This window comes from Pipistrellus hanaki, assembly GCF_964339955.1.
Source record: "Pipistrellus hanaki genome assembly, chromosome: 10".
NCBI classification, from domain to species: Eukaryota; Metazoa; Chordata; class Mammalia; order Chiroptera; family Vespertilionidae; genus Pipistrellus; species Pipistrellus hanaki.
Window position 1 is genome coordinate 51,561,784 of NC_140512.1, and position 13,637 is coordinate 51,575,420.

Consider the following 13,637-nt stretch of genomic DNA (forward strand, 5'->3'; position numbering starts at 1 on the left):
CTCCCTAACCTGCCCTTGGAGGCTCACCATAACCCTTCCCTAACAACCATGCTCCATGTGTCCCATTTGTGCTGGCTTTTTATTTCCTACCTATGACGCTTTAATGAAAATCTTGCTCCTGTCATTCATTCCTGTGAACGATTTCTGGGCAGTGCTATGTTGGCAACAATGTGGAATATAGTTGGAATTAGTTTCCTGAAAGACCTTAATGAACTCATTTTATCTTTAGACGGCATCTTTTCAAGACAGGGACTAAGAAAATTTGGCAAGTCACCAGTGGTATATGACTTAAAGCAGGGACACAGCTATTGCCAGTAGTTTTTTCATAGGTGTGATACTGTTTTTGCATTGATAGGGAAGATAGCTCAGACTTGGTGCCGTCGCATTCTTCAGACGCGCAAAGATGAAGGATGAGATCCCGTCCTTCAAAGATGAGGATTTTGTGACGAACACGGAACTCCTTATTTACCTTTCCCCTGCATTCTTTAGCCATTTATTTTAAACTAGAGGTCTGGTGCATGGGGGAGAGTAGGAAATACCTCAGCCTGGTTTGCGCCCTCTTGCAATCCAGGACAACTTGGGGGATGTCCCGACTGCCGGTTTAGGCCCAATCCCCGCAGGAGGCCTATGGGGATCGGGCCTAAACCGGCAGTCAGACATCCCCCGAGGGATGTAGCAGTGTGCCAAGCGGCCGGTGGCCAGGGAGGAGCTCGAGCCAGGGCCTGGCGCCATTCGCGCCCATCCCAGCCCGCTGTGCCTGCCTCTGCCTCTTGGTAGTGCTGCCACGGAGTCGGGAGATTCTCCTGCCGTCGTAGCTGTGCTTGCCAGCGGTGAGCCTGGCTTCTGGCTGAGCGGCCCTACCCCTGTGGGAACACACTGACCACCAGGGGGCAGCTCCTACATTGAGTGTCTGCCCCCTGCTGGACGGTGTGCTTCATATAGCGACTGGTCGACCAGTCGTTCTGGTCATTTGGTCATAATGGTTCCTTAGGCTTTTATATATATACTAGGGGTCCAGTGCGTGAAATCGCATGAGACCCAGGACTCAGAATCTCGTGGCTCAGCGGGACCCAGAAAGAGTCCTGCGGCTGTGCCACTGCCACCACCGTGGGAGGCAGGACCCAGATAGAGTCCCTCTGCCTCTGCCACCGCAGCCACCACAGGAGGCGGGACCCAGAAACCTGCCTGCCACCCTGGTGGGACCCAGAACCCACCCGCTCCTCCGGTCAAGTCCTCCAGAGTCAGGTTCCCCCCACCTGCATGGGCCTCTGGTGTACACAGCCCCGCCAGCCCCGAGCACGCACCTCCTGCTGATCAGTCATTACAGCATGATGGCATGACGACCCCAGGCTTTTTATATAATAGATGTGTGTGTGTGTGTGTGTGTGTGTGTGTGTCTGTGTATTGCTTTTTCTCCTATTGAATGTATTAGATTGAATAAGATGAAATTACTGACCTATAAACTTTTTGACCTATAAAAGTATGGTAGTTTCATGTGGTTGAATGTGATATGTATCAAAGGCATCTTAATTTTATTTGGCTCAACCTGGTATGTGTGAGAGGCATTGTAAAAGTATTTTGTAGTTCAAAGTGGGGGCATATGAATGTAAAATCAATTCATTTGTTCATTTGTATTTATTTCTTTATCTAAGGTACTAGGGTTACTGCATTTTTTTTTAAATTTTTTATTTTTTGTGTTGTTTTTTATTTAAAGACCCTGGGGCCCTGGTTTTTAAATACAAATTTGTACAAGTTAAATGATGTCCTCATTAATCGGGAGGCCAATCCAAGTGTGGGATAATTATTAACAGTTGCTAGGCTGAAAGTAACCTTGGACTTAGCAAATATTTTCTTTAGAAATAGTGAAAATTAATAGTATAAACAAGTGTATAGATGTAGTATTTGAGAGAATTGACCATTTTTAAGTTCTTTAGAGGTATATGAAAATTAAAGAACTGATACAATAATAAAAATTCACTTTTGTTTTATTTTAAAAATGAAATATATTGAGGTAGCAATAAATTTGTTATTAATTAACTAGAGGCCCGGTACATGAAATTCGTGGACGGAGGCGGGGGTGTGTCCCTCAGCCCAGCCTGCACTCTCCAATCTGGGATCCCTCTCACAATCTAGGACTGCTGGCTCCCAACTGCTTGCCTGCCTTCCTGATTGCCCCTAACCGCGTCTGCCTGCCAGCCTGATCACTCTAACCACTCCCATGCCAGCCTGATTGATGTCTAACTGCTCCCCTGCCAGCCTGTTTGCCCCCAACTTCCCTCCTCTGCTGGCCTGATTACCCCTAACTGCCCTCCCCTACAGGCTTGATCACCCCCACTGCCCTCCCTTGCAGGCCTGGTCCCTCTCAACTGCCCTCCTCTTCAGTTTTTTGGAACAGGTTGAGAAGGATTAGTAGTAAATCTTTGAGTGTTACTGTTTCATTTCCCTTACTAGTGTTCACTCTTTCAGGTTTTCCAATTCATGGTTCAGTCTATATTGGTTGTATAATATATTTCTAAGAACTTTACCATTTTTTTCTAGGTTTATAGAATTTGTTGGTGTGTAGGCTTTCATAGTGTTTTTGTGTAATGATTTATATTTCTGTGATGTCCACTGTAACTTCTCTTTCATTTCTGATTTTGAGTCTGTTTTCATTTTTTGGTTAGTGCGTCTAACCAGAAGTTTGTTGGTTTTGTTTATCTTTTCAACATACCAGCTGTTTGTTTCATTAATTTTTTTTCTGTGTTTTTTTGTTCTGTTTCATTTATTTCTGCTCTGGCTATTATTTTTGTCCTTCTAATGACTTTGAGCTTTATTTGTTCTTTTTCTAAATGTTTTTCCTACTTGTTGAGATAAATTTAATTTTTATTTTGAGATAGGCCTGTAATGTTCTAAACTTCTCTCTTAATATTGCTTTTGCTGCATCCCCAAAATTTTGGTATGTTGAATTTTCATTTTAATTTGTCTCTGTGCATCTTCTGATCTCTTGCTTTTTCTTTCTTTGACCCAGTAGTTGTTCAATAGCATGTTGGTTTTTTTTAATTTAGTTTTTAAAAATTATTTATATCCCCCTCCCACCACTACTCCAAACCCCATTTGATAACTATCAGCTTGTTCTCTATATTTATAGGTCTGTTTGTATTGTTTTGTTCATTCATTTGGTGTTGTTTGTTTTTAGATTTCACGTACAAGCGAAGTGATACAGTATTTGTCTTTCTCTTATTTTACTTAGCATAGTACATTCTGGGTTCCTCTATGTTGTTGAAATGGCAAGATGTTATTTTTTATTGCCGACTAATATATCATTGTATATATTCACTATGTATTTTTTTTTTGGTCCATTCATCTATTGATGGCCATCTAGGTTGCTTCTATATTGGCTGTTACTAATAATGCTGCAGTGAACATAGAGGTGCATATGTCTTTAAAATTAGTGATATTGTTTTCTTTGGATAAATGACTCCCCCCCAAAAAGCAATTTATAAGTCTTATGGCAGTTCTACTTTTAATCTCCTGAGGAATTGCCATACCATTTTTTATATTGTTTACATTAATTTATAATCCCACCAGCAGTGCATCTCCACATCGTCACTAGTACTTATTTGTTGATTTATTGATGATAGCCATTCTAATAGGTGTGAGGTGGTATTTCATTGTGGTTTTAATTTGCATTTCCCTGATTGGTGGGTTTTTGAGCATCTTTCCATATATCTGTTGGCCATCTATCTGTATGTCCTCTTTGGAGAAATGTCTTCAGGTCCTCTGCCCATTTTTAAATTGGATTAGGGCTTTTTCTGTTTGTTTGTTTGTTTTGTTTTGGTGCTATGAGTTCCTTATGGACAGTATTTTGGATATTAATTTCTGATAGGATGTATCACTTGCGAATATCTTCCTCCATTCAGTAGGTTGCCTTTTTGTTTTGTGGATGGTTTCCTTCTCTGTGCATACATTTTTAGTTTGATGTAGTCATATTTGTTTATTGTTTATTTTGTTTTCCTTGCCTGAGGAAACACATCTAAAAAGAAATTGCTAAAATAAATGTTAAAGCGTTCCCTGCCTATGTTTTCTTCTAGCGTTTCATTGTTTCAGGACTGATAGCTAAATCTTTAATCCATTTTGAGTTATTTTTGTATATGGTATAAAGAAGTGGTTTAGGGTGTGGGTTTTTTTTGTTTGTTTGTTTTTATGTGTTCAGTTTTCCTGATAACTTATTGAAGTGACTGTCTTTACCCCATTGTAAATTCTTGCCTCTTTTGTTGTAGATTAAGTGATCATATAAGCAAGGATTTATTACTGGTTGCTCTATTATAATCCATTGATCTATATTTGTTTTTATGCCAGTACCATACTGTTTTGAGCATTATAGCTTAATAATATAGTTTGATATCAGGTAGTGTGATACCTCCTACTTTGTTCTTTCTCGGAATTTCTTTGGCTGTTTGCAATCTTTTCTGGTTCCATATAAATTTTATGATTAGTTTTAATTCTGAAAAAATGCCATTAATATTTTAATATGGGTTACACTGAACCTGTATATTCTTTTAATAATATAATATTTTAACAATTTAATCCTTTCATTCCATGAACAAGGTATATTCTTCCATTTATTTGCTCTTCAATTTTTTTCCTCCAGTGTCTTATAGTTTTCACAATACAGGTTTTAGTTAAATTTATTCCTAGGTATTTTATGCTTTTGATGAATTGTGAATGGAATTGTTTTCTTAGTTTCTCCTTTTGATCATTTGTTATTGGTGTATAGAAACCCAACTGATTTCTGTGTATTGATTCTATGCTGTGACTCTATTGAATTCACTTATTAATTCTAATCATTTTTTTCTTTTAGTCTTTATGGTTATGTCATCTGCAAATAATGAGTGTTTTACTTCCTTTTCTATGTAGATGTTTCTTATTTCTTTTTCTTTTTTTTTTTTTTTTACTGTTAAGTTTCTGGTTTATTGTCTTTATATTTCTTTTTATACTAATTCTGTATAAAACATATATATTAATATGGGTATATGTATACACACAAACATAGGTGATAATAAACTTAGTCTTGTATAACTCTTACAATAACTTTCATTTAAAAAAATTAGACTATATGGTAAAGGTCTTTCTATACTAATAAGTATATATATGTGTAGTTCTTATTTATTTTTCTTGTCTGATTGCTGTAGATAGGAGTTCCAATACTATGTTGAATAGAACTAGTGATAGTGAGCATCATTGTCCTATTCCTGATCTTAGAGGAAAAGCTTTAAGCTTTTTACCAATGAGTATTATATTACCTATAGGTTCGATCACATATAGCCTATGTTTCTTCTATACTAACTTTTTGAGAGTCTTTTGTTGAATTTGGTCAAATGCTTTTGCTGCATCTATTAAGATGATTATATGGTTTTAACCCTTTATTTTGTCAATGTGTTGTATCATGATGATCGACTTATGGGTGTTGACTCATCCTTGCATTGCTGGGATAAATCTCACTTGATAAATAAATCCTTTTAATGTATTGTTGAATCTAGTTTGCTGATAATTTTGTTGAGAATTTGTGCATCTGTGTTCATAAAATATATTAGCCTGTAATTTTCTTTCTTTCTTTCTTTCTTTCTTTCTTTCTTTCTTTCTTTCTTTCTTTCTTTCTTTCTTTTTTCTTTTTTTTGTAATGTCTTTGAGTTTGTTAATCAGGATAATGCTGGTTTCATAGAATGAGTTTGGAAGCATTCCTTCCTCTTCAATTTTTTGGTAAAATTCACCTATGAAGCCAACTGGTCCTAGACTTTTATTTGTTTGAATTTTTTTTATATTATTGTTTGTTCCATTGCTAGTAATCAGTTTGTTTAGATTTTGCATTTATTCCTGATTCAGGCTTGGAAGGTGATATATTTCTGGAAAATTCGTCCATTTCTTCTATTTTGTTGAATTCGTTGCCAATTGTCTTATTTTTTAATGAGTTTTTATATGTCAGTGGTATTACTTGTAAATTCTCTTTCATTTGTGATTTTATTTATTTGGGCTCTCTTTTCTTGATGAGTTTGGCTAAGGGTTTGCAATTTTGTTTATCTTTTCAGAATCAGTGTTTTAGTTTATTATCTTTTCAATTTATAAAATATGTATTTGTTTTTTCTTCTGTGATCTTCACTGTTCCCTTGCTTCTGTTTACTTTGGGTGTTGTTTTTTTCCCCCCTAGTTCCTGTATGTGTGGACTTAAATTGTTTATTTGGGATTTTTTTTTTTTTGAGGTAGGTCTGCATAGCTATGAACTTTCTTCTATAACTGATTTTAATGTATCCCATAAATTTTGAAAAGTTTTTTTTTTTTTTTAATTTTCATTTGTTTTATGGTAGTTTTTGATGTTCTATTTGACTTCCTTTTTGATACATTCCAGTTTTTGGGTTGGAATTGATTTCTAGTTTCATGTTATTGTGGTCAGAAAAGATGCTTAACATGATTTCAGTCTTCTTGAATTAATTAAGGCTTATATTGTGGCCTAATATGTGATCTATTTTAGAGATTGTTCCATGTACACTTTAAAAATGTGTATTCTGCAGTTTTTGTATGACATATTCTAAAAACAATATTAAGTCAATCTGGATTAATGTGACATTTAAGGCCATTATTTCCATATTAGAAGCCCGGTGTACAAAATTCATGCATGGGGTGGGGGTGGAGGGTGATCTCTCAGCCCGACCTGCACCCTCTCTAATCTGGGAGCCTTCAGGGGATTCTTACTGACGGCTTAGGCCTTCTTCCCATGGTTCTCTGCTCTCTGGGACCTGCCTGCTTTACACCACCACAGGCCCTGGTGTCTGCTCTCTGTGGGAGCCTGCTTGCCTTTAGCCATCGGGGCCAGGGACAATCAGGGCCCTGTTCTCTGCTCGCTCCTGCAGGTTGAGAACCGCTGCTGTAGAGCCTAAGACCATCGGAAAACACAGATATTTACATTACGATTCGTAACGGTAGCAAAATTACCATTATGAAGAAGCAACAAAAATAATTTTATGATTGGGGGTCACCACAACATGAGGACTGTACTAAAGGGTCACGGCATTAGAAAGGTTGAGAACCACTGGTGTAGATGATTGTTACATCCTTTTCTTGGACGAACCCTTTATAATTATATAACGTCCTTTTTTGTATTCTTAAAAAATTTTTTTGTTTGTTTTAAAGTATATTTTGTCTGATATTGCTACTCCATCTTTCTTTTCATTTCTGTTTGCATGGAATATCTTTCGATTTGCAGTAAGTCTCTTATAAGCAGCATATAGACGGGCCTTGTTTTTAAATCCATTCAGCCACCCAATTTATTTTTATTGGAGTATTTAATCTATTTACATTTAAAATAATTGCTGAGACGTATGTATTTGTTGCTGTTTGTTAATTGTTTTCATAGTTCTCTGTATCTTCTCTTGATCTCTTTCTTGTGGTTTGCTGGTTTTCAGTAGTTAGACTTTTTTCGTTGTATATCTTTTGTGGGTTTTTGGATTGTGGCTCACATCAGGTCTATGTATATCTATAACAGTCTGTTTTAAGTTGATAGGTGTTTAAGGGTGAATATACTCTAGAAGGACTACATTTTACTACCCCATCCGTGCTGTATGCTATTGATGTTGTGTTTTGTATATCCTGGCTACTTATTGTTTGAGTTGTGTTTGATGCTTCTTTCTTTTGATCTTAGTAGTGTTTTCAATGTCTGATTCACTGTATTTATTTAATATTTGGCTTTACCTGTGAGATTTCCCCCTTTAATATATATATATATATATATATATATATATATATATATATATATATATATATTCTTATTTCTGGATATGGCCTGTCCTTTTCTGCTTAAAGAAGTCCCTTTAACATTATTTTTGTAAAGCTGGTTTAACGGTGATGAACTTCGTTAGTTTTTGCTTGTTTGGTAACTATCTCTTCTTCAATTCTGAATGATAATCTTGCTGGGTAAATTATTGTGTAGTTTCCTTTATTTCAGAACTTTAAAGATGTCCTGCCACTTCCTCTAACTAGCTGGTAAAGTTGCTGAGCAATCAGCTGATAACCTTAAGGAATTTCCTTTGTATGTAATTCAGTTTTCCTCTTGTTTCCTTCAAGATTGTGTCTGTACCTTAAACCTTGGCCATGTTAGTTACAATATGTCTTGGTGTAAGTCTCTTGGGTTTATCTTTGTTTGGAACTTCTTGTGCTTTATGGACCCGGGTGTCTTTTCCTTTTCCCAGGAATTCAGCTGTAAATGTAGTTTCTGTTCCTTCTCTCTTCTCCTTCTGCGATCCCCATAATGCTAATACTTGGGTTCTTGATGTTATCCCAGAGATCCCTTAAACGGTCTTCGTTTTTTAAAATTCTTTTTCTGTTTTCTGTTCTGATTGGTTGATCCCCATTGTCTGTCTTCAGAGTCCCTTCTTCTGTATTAGCTAATTCCTCCTAATGTGTTTTTCATTTCAGTTATTGCATTCTTCAGACCTGGTTGGTTCTTTATTATACTTTCTACCTCTTTGTTGAAGTTCTCCCTATGTTTTTCTGTCACTCTCAAGTTTGGTGAGCATCTTTATGACCATTTCTTTGAATTCTTTATTAGGCAAATTATTTATATCCATTTCCTTGGGTTTTTCTTCTTTTTGCAGTTTTTTTTTTTTTTGTTGTTGTTCTTTCATTTGAGAGATAATTCTTGCTTCGTTTCATTTAGTTTAAGTGTCTATGTTTGTTATATGAATTCGATAAAATAGGCATCTCTCCCAGTCTTTAAAACCTAGTCTTATGTATCAGGGTCCTTGGTGTAGGCCAGTGGTCGGCAAACCGTGGCTCACGAGCTGCGATTTGCCGCTCTGTTGACTAATGAGTTTGCCGACCACTGGGGTAGTCTGTGTTTGTCAGGTGACTTTGGTCAGCCAGAGGAGCCCAGCAGGTGCAAAGTGTCCTGGACACTGGCCCACTGAGCTGAAATGGCTCCAGGTGGGAAGGCTGTGTGCATGTAGTAATGGCCTGTCCTGTTTGCTCCCGTTGTTTGGAACTGAAATGGGTTTGGGTGATGTGTCAGGTACACTCTGCAGTTGCCTTGCGGGTAGGCCAGAGCCCCTGGGTGGAGCCCCGCCCACGCTATGGAGGCAGAGGGGGGTGTAAGCCATGGTGCTCATTGGCACCTCCAACCAGGGATAGTTCTCAGTCTCCAGAGAGCTCCAGAGACTTCTCTCTAGAGTCTCTCTCTTGTTTGTTGTACAGAAAGTGGTCTTATGTAGAAGTGACCTCTGAGCAGGCTTTGCTGCCAACTTGGAGCCCAGCAGGGAGGCCAGGTCTGTACCACCCAGCTGTTGCCGCTTGCTCCCTTTGCTGGAGGCAAAAGGATTGGGTAGCAGAGCTGGGAAAGCTGCTGTGATTTGCAGGCAAGCCAAAGCGCCTGAACAGAGATCCGCCTGCCCTAAGGCGTTCACAGGCGCCTCCAGCCCATAGAGTTCCTGCAGCTCCCAGGGGGCTCCTGGGGCTTTCCCAGCCTTCTCCATTCCTTTGTTGTTGTTGAGAAACTCTTCATTAAGGAGTAATTATTCTATATATGTGTGTGTGTGTGTGTGTGTGTGTGTGTGTGTGTGTGTGTACTAGTATATTTGAGTTTGCTCATGGGAGGGGTTGAGTTCAGACCTATGCTGCCACCATTTTGGACTTTTTCCTTAAACGTGTAATGCTAAGTGGTTTATTTGAGATTTTGTTTGTTTCTTGAAGTAGACCTGTAATGCTCTAAGCTTCCCCCTTTGTATTGCTTTTGCTGCATCCCCCCAAATTTTGGTATATTGTATTTTTATTTTTATTTGTCTTTATGTTTCTTTTGATCTCTTATTTCTTCTTTGACCCAGTAGTTGTTTAATGGCATGTTGTTTAATCTCCGCATATTTGTGATTTTCCCAGAAAGTATGTTTGGTATGATATCAGTCTTCCTAAATTTATCTAGATTAGTTTCATTATCCAACATATGGTCTTTCCTTGAGAATACTTTGTGTGCATTTGAAAAGAATGTGTATTCTGGCATTTTGGGATGTAAAATTCTATAAATATTAACTTCATTTAACCTGATGTGTCATCTAAGGCCCATATTTCCTTATTGACTTTCTGTCTGGTCTATTCATTGCTGTCAATGGGGGATTCATGTCGCCTACTATAATTGTATTTTTGTCAGTTTCTCCCTTTAGGTCTGCTAGTAATTGTTTCATGTATCTTGATACTTCCAGGTGCATATATATTAATAAGTGGTATGTCTTCTTAATGAATTGTCTCCTTTATCATTATAAAATGTCTATCTTTGTCTCTTGTTACCTCTTTTTTTTTTTTTTTTTTTAAATCTTAAACTCTGTTTTGTCTCATAAGTAAGGCTACACCCACTCCTCTCTGGGTGCCATTTGTTTGAAGCATCATCTTTGCCCCTTCACTTTGAACCTGTGTTTGTCTTTGTAATTAAGTAGAGTCTCCTGCAGGCAACATGTAGTTGAGTCTTGTTTTATAATCCATACCTCTACTTTTGCCTTTTGATTTGTGAGTTCAATCCATTTATAATTAGGGTTTTTAATGATAAATGAAGATTTACCACAGTTATTTTATTTATTTATTTTTTTTAATATATTGATTCTTTACAGAGAGAAAGGGAGATGGATAGAGAATTAGAAACATTGATGAGGGAGAAATATCAATCAGCTGCCTCCTGCACACTTCCCACTGGGGATGTGCCTGCAAACAAGGTACAAGTCCTTGACTGGAATTGAACCTGGGACCCTTGAGTCCATAGGTTGACACTTAAGAATTTTTTCTTTGTCATTAATTTTTGACAGTTTGAATAAAATGAGAACTGAAGGTCTTTTTTTTTTTTTCATTGATAGAATGAGGTATTCTGTTATCTTCCTCTATTCTAACATCTAGTTCTTTGCATAGGCTTGGAAATTCTTGTCAATTATTTCTTTAAGTAGGATCTCTGTTTCCTTCTCTCTCTTCTCTTTCTGGTATACCCTACCTATTATCCTTATGTTGCTCTTTCTAATGTAGTCAGAGAGCTTTTTTTTTTTTTTTTTTTTTTTTTTTTAATTTTAGTTTTCTCTATTCTTCATGGGGCATTTCTAGGTTTCTCTCTTCAAGTTCCCTAATTTTTTTAAAGTTTATTTTTGTAGATTTCAGAGAAGAAGGGAGAGATAGAAACCTCAATGATGAGAAAGAATCATTGATCAGCTGCTTCCTGTACATCCCCCACTAGGAATCGAGCCTGTAACCTGGGCATGTGCCCTGACTGGGAATAGGTTGAGCCATGCTGGTTGGGCAAGTTCCTAATTCTTTTTTCTGTCTAGTCTGCTCTGTTTCTAGTGCCCTCTAGTGCATTCTTTATCTCATTTATTGAGTTCTTCAGCTCTAGAATGTGTTTCTTTTATTTTAGTTTGAATCTCTTTGGTAAAGTACTGCTTTTGCTCATTAATTTCATTCCTGAATGTATTGAATTGCCTTTCTGAGTTTTCTTGTATATTGTTGAGTTTCTTTATAATTGCAGTCTTGAATTCTCTGTCATGTAAACCACAGTACAGTCTTCGATGCCTTTGAGTTTGGTTTCTGGAGATTTTTCATTTTCTTCCAGTTACCCTGGTTGGTCATGGCATTTAAAAAAAATTAATTTCTTTATTGATTAAGGTATCACATATTTGTCCTCAACCCCCATTCCAATTCGTTCATGGCAATTGATGGATTGTTCCTCTGTGTGTGCATTTGAGGTAGAGATCTCATGGCTCTGCTCCCTCCCCCACCCCCCTTACAGTAATGGCTCCCCAGGCTCCTCTAAGCCCAGCTCCGCTGCAGTGGGGAGGGCAGAAGGGAGATGCCTTTTCTAGGAAGGAAACTGCTTTTACCCTCTGCCCTCCACGTTGTAGCGTGAGGGCTGCAGCCGACTGCTCCCCTGCTATTGTGCTCCTTGCTCTCTGAGCCAGGGTGGGCACCAAACCGCATCTGTGGCCACCGTCCCCGTCCTCCCCATCCCACCTCCCCTCCTGTCACCCCCATCCCACCTCCCCTCCTGTCCCCCCCATCCCACCTCCCCTCCTGTCCCCCCCATCCCACCTCCCCTCCTGTCCTCCCCATCCCACCTCCCCTCCTGTCCTCCCCATCCCACCTCCCCTCCTGTCCCCCCATCCCACCTCCCCTCCTGTCCTCCCCATCCCACCTCCCCTCCTGTCCCCCCCATCCCACCTCCCCTCCTGTCCTCCCCATCCCACCTCCCCTCCTGTCCTCCCCATCCCACCTCCCCTCCTGTCCTCCCATCCCACCTCCCCTCCTGTCCTCCCATCCCACCTCCCCTCCTGTCCCCCCCATCCCACCTCCCCTCCTGTCCTCCCATCCCACCTCCCCTCCTGTCCTCCCCATCCCACCTCCCCTCCTGTCCCCCCATCCCACCTCCCCTCTGTCCTCCCATCCCACCTCCCCTCCTGTCCCCCATCCCACCTCCCCTCCTGTCCCCCCATCCCACCTCCCCTCCTGTCCTCCCCATCCCACCTCCCCTCCTGCCCCCCATCCCACCTCCCCTCCTGTCCCCCCCATCCCACCTCCCCTCCTGTCCCCCATCCCACCTCCCCTCTGTCCTCCCATCCCACCTCCCCTCCTGTCCTTCCCCATCCCACCTCCCCTCCTGTCCTTCCTCATCCCACCTCCCCTCCTGTCCCCCCATCCCACCTCCCCTCCTGTCCTCCCCATCCCACCTCCCCTCTGTCCTCCCATCCCACCTCCCCTCCTGTCCCCCCCATCCCACCTCCCCTCCTGTCCCCCCATCCCACCTCCCCTCCTGTCCCCCCATCCCACCTCCCCTCCTGTCCTCCCATCCCACCTCCCCTCCTGTCCCCCCATCCCACCTCCCCTCCTGTCCTTCCTCATCCCACCTCCCCTCCTGTCCCCCCCATCCCACCTCCCCTCCTGTCCTCCCCATCCCACCTCCCCTCTGTCCTCCCATCCCACCTCCCCTCCTGTCCTCCCCATTCCACCTCCCCTCCTGTCCTCCCCATCCCACCTCCCCTCCTGTCCCCCCATCCCACCTCCCCTCCTGTCCCCCCCATCCCACCTCCCCTCCTGTCCTCCCCATCCCACCTCCCCTCCTGTCCCCCCCATCCCACCTCCCCTCCTGTCCCCCCATCCCACCTCCCCTCCTGTCCTTCCCCATCCCACCTCCCCTCCTGTCCTTCCTCATCCCACCTCCCCTCCTGTCCCCCATCCCACCTCCCCTCCTGTCCCCCCCATCCCACCTCCCCTCCTGTCCCCCCCATCCCACCTCCCCTCCTGTCCCCCCCATCCCACCTCCCCTCCTGTCCTCCCATCCCACCTCCCCTCCTGTCCCCCCCATCCCACCTCCCCTCCTGTCCCCCCCATCCCACCTCCCCTCCTGTCCCCCATCCCACCTCCCCTCCTGTCCTCCCCATCCCACCTCCCCTCCTGTCCCCCCATCCCACCTCCCCTCCTGTCCTTCCCCATCCCACCTCCCCTCCTGTCCTTCCTCATCCCACCTCCCCTCCTGTCCCCCCATCCCACCTCCCCTCCTGTCCCCCCATCCCACCTCCCCTCCTGTCCTCTCATTTCAGCATGCCCACCTTCAGCTGTGCTAATGCATGACTCTTTCAGGCCTGTTTGTGTGTTGA

At 41.5% G+C, this 13,637-nt stretch overlaps 1 protein-coding gene across 1 annotated transcript in view; it reads left to right on the forward strand.

The window, feature by feature from the left end:
• The window catches only part of SLC35B4 (solute carrier family 35 member B4), a 45,906-nt gene that overhangs the window by 14,049 nt on the left and 18,220 nt on the right, over positions 1 to 13,637 (forward strand). The window lies entirely within an intron of this gene.